Below are 12446 nucleotides of genomic sequence, written 5' to 3'. Positions count from 1 at the left end.
CTCTGTCTGTGTGTCTCCCTCTCTCTGTGTCTCTCATGAATAAATAAATAAAATTAAAATTAAAAATGTATTAAGAAAATTTTTTAAAAGCTGCAATTAATGAGTTAAATCATAAAAGAAATGAAGAAATACTTAGAATTGAGTAATAACAAAAATATTAAACACCAAAGCTTGTAGAATATACTTAAAGAAAGAATTTGAGGAAGTTTCCAGCCTCAGGTGCTTTTATTTAAAAAAGAAGAATATTAAATGTTTGTTATTTATAAATAAATAAATAAATAAGAAAGAAGAAAGAAAGAAAGAAAGAAAGAAAGAAAGAAAGAAAGAAAGAAAGAAAGATATAAATAAATTAGTTAAAATCCATATTAAGAGTCAGATAGAGAAAAAAAAAAAGTCAGATAGAAATAAATTTAAAGAAAACCAAAAGGGGCAGCCTGGGTGGCTCAACGGTTTAGCGCCGCCTTCAGCCCAGGGCCTGATCCTGGAGACCCCGGATCGAGTCCCACATCAGGCTTCCTGCATGGAGCCTGCTTCTCCCTCTGCCTGTGTCTCTGCCTCTCTCTCTCTCTCTCTCCCTCTGTATCTCTCATTAATAAATAAATAATAAAACCTTTAAAAAATAATAAAATAAAGAAAACCAAAGGAAGGAAATAAAGTCTTGTACAAAAATAAGGTACAAAGAAAGAAATGAGGAGATCAACAAAGCAAAAGTCCCCTTTAAGGAGTAATAAAGTTAACAAACCTTTGGTAAGACTGACCAAAAAAGGAGAGAGGACATAAATGAACAATTCTGGGAAGGAAGGGAAAAGAATAATGCTATAAATGTGGCAGAGGAAAAAGGAGATTACCAGCAACTATGCCAACAAACATGAAAATCAGATGAAAAAGACCAGTTCCAGGGCACCTGGCTGGCTCAATGGATGGAGCATAGGACTCTTGAGCTCAGGATTGTGAGTTTGAGCCCCACATTGGGTGGAAAGATTACTAAAAAAAACAAAACAAAACAAAAAAAATTACATATATATATATATATATATATATATATATATATATATACTTTTTAAAAAGACCAGTTCCTAAAAGATCCTAACTGATCCAAAATATTATAGTAAGCAAAAAACCTAAAAAGTCCCAAATCAATTAAAGAAATTGAAACAATATTTTTAAGTCTTAGACACACAAACACCCCCCCACACACACACACGCATATATAGCACATATACACATCCTACCTAAGGATTTTACAGTTCTACCAAATACTCAAGGTGCAGATAACTCTGATCTAACATAAACTCTTTAGAAAATAGAATTCTCACCAAATCATTTTATGAGGTTAACAAAAGTATAATGTAGTGGTTAGAGGCCTGCATTCCAGCCAGACTGTGAGAGAGGTTCAAAGTTGGCTTCTACCACTTACTATCTATGTGACCTTGAGCAAGTTTCTTCATTCTTTTGCTTCAGTTTCCTCAAATGTAAGTTGGGAATAATAGTATCACCTACTTTCTGGATCTGTTAATATATAAAATAGGGCATGGAACATTGTATGGGTTTTACAGATTTGCTACTGATTATATGACTATTAATAATATAACTGCTACTAAATCCAAACAAGAAGAACACAGTAATGGAAAATTATAAGCCAAAATAAACTTTACAAACTTAAATCAGGGGTCAGCAAACATTTTCTGTACAGAGCCAGATAGTAAATTGTTTATAAACTCACTTATATACTTTGTAACAAATAAAGGCAGTCCTTGCTTTGCATGGTTCTAATAAGCACAAATTTCAGTTACCACGATTTAGTTAAATAATACCAGTCCCCCAACAATGTGGTTCAAGTTTCAGTTAACATGGTACATTAACTATAAGAAACTGTAAAAAGTATAAAATTTGCTGTTAGCCCTTCGGTCTACAAATTACTACATAAGTAACAGGTGTGCATGGAGATCAGTGACCTGTCACACCACTTTTTAAATTTTTTTAAAGATTTTATTTATTTATTCATGAGAGACACAGTGAGGCAGAGACATAGGCAGAGGGAGAAGCAGGCTTCCTGCAGGGAGCCTGGTGCAGGACTTGATCCCAGGACCCCAAGATCACAAAGTGAGCCAAAGACACACACTTAACCAACTGCGCCACCCAGGCACCCTTCATATCACTTATTAAAAAATATTTTATTTATTTATTTTAGAGGGGAGGGAAGGGAAGAGGGAGGAAAAGAGAGAATCCCAAGCAGACACCATGCTGAATGCAGAACCCCCTACACAGGGCTCGATTTCACAACCCTGAGGGTCATGACGTGAGCCAAAATCAAGAGTTAGAGGCTTAACCCAGGCACCCTTCACATCACTTCTTCAAAGCCTGCTGCTGATTGGTCACTGAGCATCTGTTATTCAGTTCATGCATAAACGTGATGTTGCCTCCTCATCTCCCAATGATGAACCCATGTGGCATTTCACAAAACTGAGTAACTGAAAGAAGAAACTGGCCTACAAAAACAAATGTGCAGCAAAGAATCAAAAAGTAGTTAACACTGGAAATGAAATTCAAGTCAAACATAAATGTACTCATAGAAAAATCAGCTCACTGGGAATGTTGACATTATCACCATTCAAAAGACTCTGGATATGCTGCCAGAGGAACTCAGTGAAGGTAAACTTATCTCCATAAATGAGGGCAATGATTTGGTGAAAAAAAATGAAAATGCCTTAGAGGAGGTGATGCTGGCAAGAAATTTCACATTAGAAGAACTGGGAAGAGGGGATCCCTGGGTGGCTCAGTGGTTTAGTGCCTGCCTTTGGCCCAGGGCGCGATCCTGGAGTCCCAGGATCCTGGAGTCCCAGATAGTCCCTGTCTATCATGAATAAATAAATAAAATCTTAAAAAAAAAAAAAAAGAGGAAGAAGAAGAACTGGAAAGATACTTTCCTATTTTTCATTTCCATAAGTTTTATAACGGAGAACAAGGGAGCTTTTTTTTTTTTAAGTTTTTAAAGATCACAGGACAATCATAATTTTTCCCATTGATTATTAACTTTGCTTAGCACAGTTTCACTCTGCATGGCCATTTTTACAGTCCCAAATACTGTGCAAAGCAAAAATGGCCTGAACTCAACACTACCATCATAGTATGAAAGTTTCCATAGACAATACACAAATGAACGAGTGTCTCTGGGTTACAATAAAACTGTATTTATAGTCACTAAAATTGAAAAGGGTACATCATCTGTCATGAAATGTTTTTCTCCTTTTGATTTTCTGTCAATCATTTTAAAATGTGACAAACATTCCGTGTTCACAAATTTTTTTTAATTTTTTTTTTATTTTTATTTATTTATGATAGTTACAGAGAGAGAGAGGGGCAGAGACACAGGCAGAGGGAGAAGCAGGCTCCATGCACCGGGAGCCCGATGTGGGATTCGATCCCGGGTCTCCAGGATCGCGCCCTGGGCCAAAGGCAGGCGCCAAACCACTGCGCCACCCAGGGATCCCCACAAATTTTTTTTTAAGATTTTATTTATCCATTTGAGAGAGAAAGCACAACCGAGGGAGGGGCAGATGGAGAGGAACAAGCAGACTCCCTGCTAGTGGGGAGCCTGACGCCAAGCTCAATCCCAGGACTCTGATATCACAACCTGAGCCAAAAAACACACACTAAACTGACTAAGCCACCCACACGCCCCTTATCTCATAAATTATACAAAAATAGACAGTAAGCTGAATTTAAGCCATAATTTGCTGACTCCTGACTTAAGTGAAAAAAATCCTAAAATAAACAGTAGCAAATCAAATCAAGTAATGTGAAAGGATTCAACTTAAACCAAGTTGGCTAATAAAACTTTAAAAGAATCTATCAATATATTCACTACATCAAGAGATGAAGTAGGGAAACTAAAAGCTCATTTCTCAATAGAACCAAAAAAGCCTCTGAGAGACACCTGGATGGCTCAGCAGTTGGGTGGCTGCCTTGGGCTCAGGGCTTGATCCCTGTCCAGGGATCAAGTCCTGCACCGGGGTCCCTGTGGGGAGCCTGCTTCTCCCTCTGCCTATGTCTCTGTCTCTCTCTGTGTGTGTGTCTCACAGAGACACAGAATTTATTTATTTATTAAATAAATATTTATTATTTATTTATTTAATAATAAATTCTTTTTTAAAAAAGCTTGGGGTGGAACTCAATTAGGATAGGAAGATCCTTTATCTGACAAAGGGTATCTACAAAATAAACAACAAAACGAAACCTGCCACAAACATTTTCTTGAAATGAGGTAGAAATAAAAACACCTGCTATTGCTGCCTGCTATTGCATAGCTAGTATGGTACAAAGAGCCAAGGAAAAAAATTAAGAGCATAAGGATCATAAAGAAAAATAATAACAGTCATTGTTTGCAGGAAACTATATACAGAGGAAATAAACTATTAAAATTAGTAAATGAATTTAGCAAGGTTGTTGAGCTCCAGGCAAATTATTAAAACACAACTGTATTTCCACATCCTAGCAAAAACAAATGGAAGATTTTTTGTTAAAAGTATCACTTATAATGGCATTTTCTTCAAAATTTCTAAGAATAACTTTAATGAAAGATATCCTGTACTACTACACAGAAAACAAAAAACTGAAATTACACATTTGAATAAATGGCAGGATATATCATGATCATGTAGAAGACCCAATATTTTAAAGATGTCAGTTATCTCCAAACTGATCTACAGATTGAACCTTTACAATCAAAATCCCAGTAGGTTTTTGGTTTTAAATTCAAACTGAAAAGTTGATTCTAAATTTTATATGAAAATATAAACAACTAAGACAATCTTAAGATAATTTAGAAGACATTAAGCCACTAAAGATCAAAACACACTGCTGGATTAATCTATATGAAATTGCCAAAAAGTAGTGACCTACAAATATGACCATTTCATAAGTTTCAACTAATAATGTATAAATATAGAATTGAAGACATTAAGGTACTGGCACAATCACCAAGAAAGAGGCCAAGTGAACAGTTTCAAAACAGAACCACTACATACAGTAACTTATGTGACACCTGCGGAGTAATAGGTAAAGAACTGTTTTTTTCAATAAATGATGCTGGGTCAATTGGATATCCAATTATAGGGGAAGATGTATCTTGAGTTCTATCTCACACAATGCACAAAAATCAATTCTAGGTAAATAACAAACCTAAGAGTGAAAGATAAAACAATGAAGCTTCTAGAAGATAATATGGAGAATATCTTCATGATCATGGGAGTAAGCCAAGATTTCTTAAACAGGTCACACAGATCACTATAAGGGACTAAGATTGATAAATTAGACTACATTAAAGATAAGAATTTGTGTCCATTCAAACCATGTGTTGAAGAAGATACTTGCAACACATAAAACTCATATACGGGATATATAAAGAAATCTTACAAATAAAAAATAAAGAAAAAGCTGGGGTGCCTGGGTGGCTCAGTAAGTTGAGCATCTGACTCTTGATTTCAGCTCAGCTCATGATCTAGGGGTCATGAGATGGAGCCTCAAGTTAGACTCTGGGCTCAATGTGGAATCCACTTGAGATTCTACCTTTCCCTCTGCCCCTCCCCGTTTGTGCCCTCTCTCTTTCAAATAGATAAAATCTTAAAAAAAAAAAAAAAAAGGCAAAACAAAGGCCATCTCTCACAGGAGACTATCCAAATAACCAATAAACATATGAAAAAGTGCTTACTTTTACTAATCATCAGGGAAAAATAAATTTACACTGAGATCCAATAAATAAGCGTTTAAATAGTAGAATTGCTAAAATGAAAAAGACAATATCAAGTGTTAGGAAGCATAAGCAGCAGACTAGACCTCTCATACACTGACATAAATTGATACAATCATGTTAGACAACAGTATGTTATTGTTTATAAGGTAGAATTTGTAAATTCTTAAAGTCAAATCCTTAGACTCAGGCCCTCCATTTCTAGATATCTCTGATAAACTCTTACATCCCTTTATAATAATATCAAAGAAGGGTGGCTCAGTGGTTGAGCATCTGCCTTAGGCTCAGGGCATGATCCTGGAGTCCTGGGATCGAGTCCCACATCAGGCTCCCTGCATGGAGCCTGCTTCTCCCTCTGCTTAGGTCTCTGCCTCTCTCTTGTGTGTGTGTCTCTCATGAATAAATAAATTCCTTTAAAAAAAAAAAAAGAATGTCAAAGCAGCATTATTCATAATAAGAAGAATCTAAAAACAACCCAGAGGTACATCAATAGAGAACAATTTTTTTAAGATTTATTTATTTATTTATTCATGAGAGACAGAGAGAGAGAGAGAGGCAGATACACACAGGCAGAGGCAGAGAGAGAGAGAGGCAGATACACAGGCAGAGGCAGAGAGAGAGGCAGATACACAGGCAGAGGGAGAAGCAGGCTCCATGCTGGGAGTCTGACGTGGGACTCAATCCTGGGTCTCCAGGACCACGCCCTGGGCTGGAGGCGGCGCTAAACTGCTGAGCTACCTGGGCTGCCCGAGAATAGATTAAATTTTATATTAATGAAATAAATACAGCATTGAGAATGAATTAACTATAGATAAACACATAGACATCTGTATGATCATGGGAGTAAGCCAATGATCTTGGCTTACTTTCAATAAGTGTTTAAAAAGTCCTACATTTATAATCAAACTACTAAAATAAACACAAAGGGTGCCTGGGTGGTGCAGTCAGTTACGCATCGGACTCTTGATTTCGGCTCAGGTCATGATCTCAGGGTTGCAATATCAAGCCTTACGTGGGCCTCCACAGTCAGTGTGGAGTCTGCTTAAGATTCTCTCTCCCTTAAAAAAAAAAAAAAAAAAAGATTCTCTCTCCCTCTTCCCTTCCCAATCATACTCTCTTTCTAAAATAAATAAATAGGGGATCCCTGGTGGCTCAGTGGTTTAGCACCTGCCTTCGGCCCAGGGTGTGATTCTGGAGTCCCGGGATCAAGTCCCACATCGGGCTCCCTGCATGGAGCCTGCTTCTCCCTCTGCCTGTGTCTCTGCCTCTCTCTCTCTCTTTCTCTCTGTCTCTCATGAATAAATAAAATCTTTAAAAAAAATAAAAAATTAAAATTAAATAAAATAAATAAATCTTAAAAAAAATACACAGGGAAAGGCACAAAAGTCAGTACGGTGATACTCTGAGGGAAAGAGAAACTCAGTAAGGAAGGGATAAATAAGGGACTTACGAAAGTCCAACTCTGTAAGCTGAGTGGTAGACTCATGAATATTTATTTTTATTATTCATTAAATTTTGCATATATATTGTTTTACACATAGAATGATACATATGAAGTATCAGAGCAAAAAAGGGGGGAAATGAGGGAGATGGATGGTAGAAAGACCAGGGAACAAGAATGGGAGGGAACATGGGATCCCTGGGTGGCTCAGCGGTTTGATGCCTGCCTTTGGCCTGGGGCGTGATCCTGGAGTCCGGGGATCAAGTCCCACATCCGGCTCCCTACATGGAGCCTGCTTCTCCCTCTGCCTGTGTCTCTGCTTCTCTCTGTGTGTGTCTCTCTCATGAATAAATAAATAAACTCTTAAAAAAAAAAAAAAAGAATGGGAGGGAACAAAGAGAAAAACATGAACAGTACCTATTAAGTTAAAAGAAATAGATTGGCTTCTGATTTCTAATAGTAACACCGGACAGTAGAAAGCAATGGAATGATGCCTCTAAAACTGAGAAAATTATTCTGAACCTATTTTTATACCCAACCCATCTATTAAGTGAGGACCAAAATGGAAAATTCAAACATGCAATAAATCTAAAGTTTATTTTTCAAATACACTTTCTGAAAATGAACTTTCAGTGCAGACACCAGGAAAATGACAAGTGAACACAGCATCACAGAAAAGCCATAGTAGCCAAATAATACAATTAACCTACAAGAGAAATGATTCCAAGATGATAGGTAATCCACTAGATCTACAGACAACTGTATAAAATTAACCTTTCCACAAACAGTATGATTTTACAAAGCTGAACAACCTTAAATTTTATGTAGTATAGATGATACACATTTTTCTACCAACAAGGTGAAAAAAGGCAACAAAAAATAGGCAGGGACAGGGCACCTGGCTGGCTCAGTCAGAAGAGCATGCATAGTCAGGGCTGTGGGTTCAAGTCCCACACTGCGTATAGAGATTACTTAAAAATAAATTTTAAAAAAAAGTAGGCAGGACTATTGCTGCAGGGGGGACTACCGAAGAAAGTACTGATTCAAATACAATGCAAATGGAGGTGTGGCGTTATTTTGAGCTAATACTTTGAGAAAGGAATGAATCTTAGGTTTAGAACATTCTCATCAGAATTACTACCACAGGACGGACCCATGTGGAATTATATATTTCCCTTTTTTTTTTTTTTTTAAGATTTTATTTATTTATTCACAACAGACAGAGAGAGAGAGAGAGAGAGAGAGAGAGAGGCAGAGACTCAGGCAGCGGGAGAAGCAGGCTCCATGCAGGAAGCCCAACGAGGGACTCAATCCCGGGTCTCCAGGATCACACCACAGGCCAAAGGCGGTGCCAAACCGCTGGGCTACCGGGGCTGCCCTATATATTTCCTTTTGTACCTAAGTGTAAAACATATATCACAGAAAGAAAAAGAAGGGAAAGTGGACAGAGATAATTCTAAAGCAGCAGCTGAAATCAACTGAAAGGCTTTTGCTGACTCTCCAAATTTAACCTTAAGTAGGCAGAAGGCAGAAAGAACTTTGCCTCCTCACTGGAATGTGCTTCTCTACTGGTCTGCAAGTCTGCATGTGCTGACCTTTATAAGACAGTATAAGGTTTGTCTGTTCTCCCTTCTGCTAGTGGGTTGAAAGACTGAACATGGGTGGACAATGACTTGGTCGATCTGATGTTGGCTGTATTCAATATCCTACTGTATTTCTTGTACACTGGGAGATTTTTGCCAGAGATGCATTTTAATCCTTCAAAAATAAACAAGGCATAATGAGGTAAGAGAAGTTTAAATCACAAATGAAATTACAAAAGAAAATAACATGATATAACCATCTTGGTGTGGGGGTAGGGGGGTGGGTTGTTGGGATGGGACAACTCTCCTAAATATAACCAGCAGCAGAGTTTACAAACTAAAATTGCAAAGACATCCAAACTATACTTCTTCCAAGAAATCTGTAAGTAAATTCTGAGTAATCAAAGGTACAAAAAGTAACATGCAGGGTGTCTGGGTGGCTCAGTCGGTTAAGTGTCCCACTCTTGATTTCAGCTCAGGTCATGATCTCAGGGTTGTGAGATTGAGCCCCAACTCAGGCTCTGAGATGGGCATGGAGCCTGCTTAAGATTCTCTCTCTCGGGGATCCCTGGGTGGCTCAGCGGTTTGGTGCCACCTTCGCCCGGGGCGTGATCCTGGGGTCCCAGGATCGAGTCCAACGTCGGGCTCCCTGCAAGGAGCCTGCTTCTCCCTCTGCCTGTGTCTCTGCCTGCCTCTCTCTGTCTCTCTCTCTGTCTCTCATGAATGAATAAATAAAATCTTAAAAAAAAAAAGATTCTCTCTGCCTCCCTGGCGCATCGGAAAAAAAAAAAAAAAAGTCGGCACCTGTGTGGCTCAGTTGGTTGGGTGTCTGCCTTAGGCTCATGTCATGATCCCAAGGTGCTGGGATCAAGCCTCATGTCGGGCTCCCTGCAGAGCCTGCTTCTCTGTCCCTGACTGCTGCTCCCACTGCTTGCGCTCTCCCTGTCAAATGAACTAATAAAATCTTTAAAAATAATAATAACGTGATAGGAGAAAGATTTTGGTGGTGAATACATAATTAAAATAGAAGCTAAATAAGACTGTGGCAGGGATGTGCTCAGTGCTCATCAATCCTGTTTCTTCTTGGGATCCCTGGGTGGCGCAGCGGTTTGGCGCCTGCCTTTGGCCCAGGGCGCAATCCTGGAGACCCTGGATCGAATCCCACATCGGGCTCCCGGTGCATGGAGCCTGCTTCTCTCTATGCCTATGCCTATGTCCCTCTGCCTGCCTCTCTCTCTCTCTCTCTCTCTCTCTCTCTCTCTCTGTGACTATCATAAATAAATAAAAAATTAAAAAAAAAAATCCTGTTTCTTCTTCCTGGATACTCACAAAAACATTTCCTACCACCCTAACAGTTACAAGTTGAGACCACTGACTAGGTTCTTTTTTTTGTTTTTGTTTTTTTTCTTTAAGATTTTATTTATTTATTCATGAGAGATACAGAGAGAGAGAGAGAGAGAGAGAGAGAGAGAGGTAGGTTGCCCACAGGAACCTGATGTGGGACTCATCCCTGGGCCAGGATCATGCTGAGCCAAAGGCAGATGCCCAACCACTGAGCCACCCAGGCGTCCCTGTATGACTAGGTTCTAGTCAGTGGGATAACAGCTTAAGTAATATGCTCTACCACTAAAACATTAATGAAATCCTCCTTGCTGGTGCTCTTTGCTGTCAACCAAATGAATACAAAAAGGATCCACTGGAAGGTTCCAAGACACCAGATGGATGGAAGGAGATGGAATTCTTCAATCATCACATGAAGCAAGAAATAAAACCTTCATTGTATTAAGCCTCTAGATATGTTAAAGCAGACAGTTTTAATTACCTTAATATAAAGATCTTACATATCTAACCTCATTTTACAAACAAGGAAACTAATGAACAAAGTAACTTTCCAAAAATGACACTAGTTGGTAGAATACCATGTCTCCTGACTTTCCATCAAGAACTTTTTACCCAGTAAAAGATTTCCATGCTAAATTCAGAATTTAAATTATTACCCGAATATTTGTTACAAGACCATAAAAAGGCAGCGATAGACAGTTTCTCCTATAAAGATGAGGGACCTTAAATTTCTACAAAAATGCTTATGAAAATCTCAGAGGCATCCATCCCAAATACTGTGATTAACATTAGCTCTCACATTCTGATTTGTAACAGCAAAATTTGGCTGAAGTTATTAAAAAATTTATATACCACAGGAGAAAAAAATTACATAAAATTTTATATAATTTGTTATTCCAGGGATGCCTGGATGGCTCAGCAGTTGAGCTCTCCTTTCGCCTCAGGGCATGATCCTGGGGTTCAGGGATCGAGTCCCACATCGGCTCCCTGAGGGGAGCCTGTTTCTCCCTCTGCCAGTGTCTCTGCCTCTCTCTCTCTCTCTCTCTCTCTCTCTGTCTCTCATGAATTAAAAAAAAAAAAAATCTAAAAAAAAAAAATCTTTAAAAATAAAATAAAATAAATTTATTCTATTACTCATTTTGTAAGGAGTATTTGAAAGGTATTATACTATCTACCAAAGTATATCATGTGAAAATGATTATTTGTGATCATTCTGATGGAGAGTACTGGGCATTAGGCCTGTGGTCAAATACATAGCTTCTGATTATGCCTTTATTAATACAGGAGAAGAAAAAATAAGAACACCAAGTTTTTAACAATAAATCAAGTCAGATTTAAATTCATCACTGGGAGATCACCTGGCCTCTCTTTACCTCTACCATAAACAAGAAATAAGGTCTCTGGCAAGCCACCTCACTTTATTTATATAAAGAATTATCCAGAAAGTCCTTTGTAAACCTTTCATTTTGACTATGATTCAACTCTGGTCAGGTCAACAAAATGTACTGAATATTTATTAGGCGAAACAAAATAAAATTGTTGGTATTTGATTTTTCTTTAACCAATAAAAACCACATTTTCATATAGTTTGATTTAATACTAGGTACTACGTGCTATGTTTAAAAAAAAAAAGTATGAATTTTTTTTTAGGTATACATACTTTTTTAGAAGAAAAACCGGTATGCTGATTTATGGTTTCCTGAACTGTTTCCATTAGAAAGAAAAACCTTTTACACATTCTCTTCTCCTGAGGACTTACTTGCAGCTATGTGCTACTTACAAAGACACTACACAAATTCAATTAATTAATATATTGGATCAGAACACTAATTCAAATGTTTTGGCCAAAATTGTTGCAGTTACAGTGTAAACATAAATACTAGTTACCATTCTATCAGTGTAGACCTCTGCTTAAAGATTTAGGATTAAGTTTGCCTTGTCAGCTCACGGAGCATTACATTACTTGTAGTTAGCCAATCCCATAAAAGCCTAATCATGAATGCTCGTATTACATACCAAAACACAAAGTTTTCTCTAAAAACTTTCACCATCCATGGGATCCCTGGGTGGCGCAGCGGTTTGGCGCCTGCCTTTGGCCCAGGGCGTGATCCTGGAGACCCGGGATCGAATCCCACATCGGGCTCCCGGTGCATGGAGCCTGCTTCTCCCTCTGCCTGTGTCTCTGCGCCTCTCTCTCTCTCTGTGACTATCATAAATAAATAAAAAAAAATTAAAAAAATAAAATAAAAAATAAAAAATAAAAACTTTCACCATCCATACAAAACAGGAATTTAGACCAGACCTCAAGATAGAGGTCTATTTCTTTCTAAAT

At 38.0% G+C, this 12446-nt stretch overlaps 1 protein-coding gene across 32 annotated transcripts in view; it reads right to left on the bottom strand.

Moving 5' to 3' along the window:
• Nucleotides 1-12446, bottom strand: part of MAP4 (microtubule associated protein 4) — a 204522-nt gene that overhangs the window by 145092 nt on the left and 46984 nt on the right. The window contains exon 1 of one of the 32 annotated variants that reach the window (XM_072786385.1): nucleotides 1418-1506. The exons of the other annotated variants lie outside the window; for them this stretch is intronic. The gene's annotated coding sequence lies outside the window, so the exon portion shown is untranslated. Of the gene's footprint in view, nucleotides 1-1417; nucleotides 1507-12446 lie in introns of those variants that run through there. 32 annotated transcript variants of the gene reach the window in all.

The sequence above is a fragment of the Canis lupus genome, chromosome 19 (genome assembly GCF_048164855.1).
Source record: "Canis lupus baileyi chromosome 19, mCanLup2.hap1, whole genome shotgun sequence".
NCBI classification, from domain to species: Eukaryota; Metazoa; Chordata; class Mammalia; order Carnivora; family Canidae; genus Canis; species Canis lupus.
The sequence above is the reverse complement of the archived record's forward strand: the minus strand, read 5'-3'. Positions and strand labels throughout refer to the sequence as shown.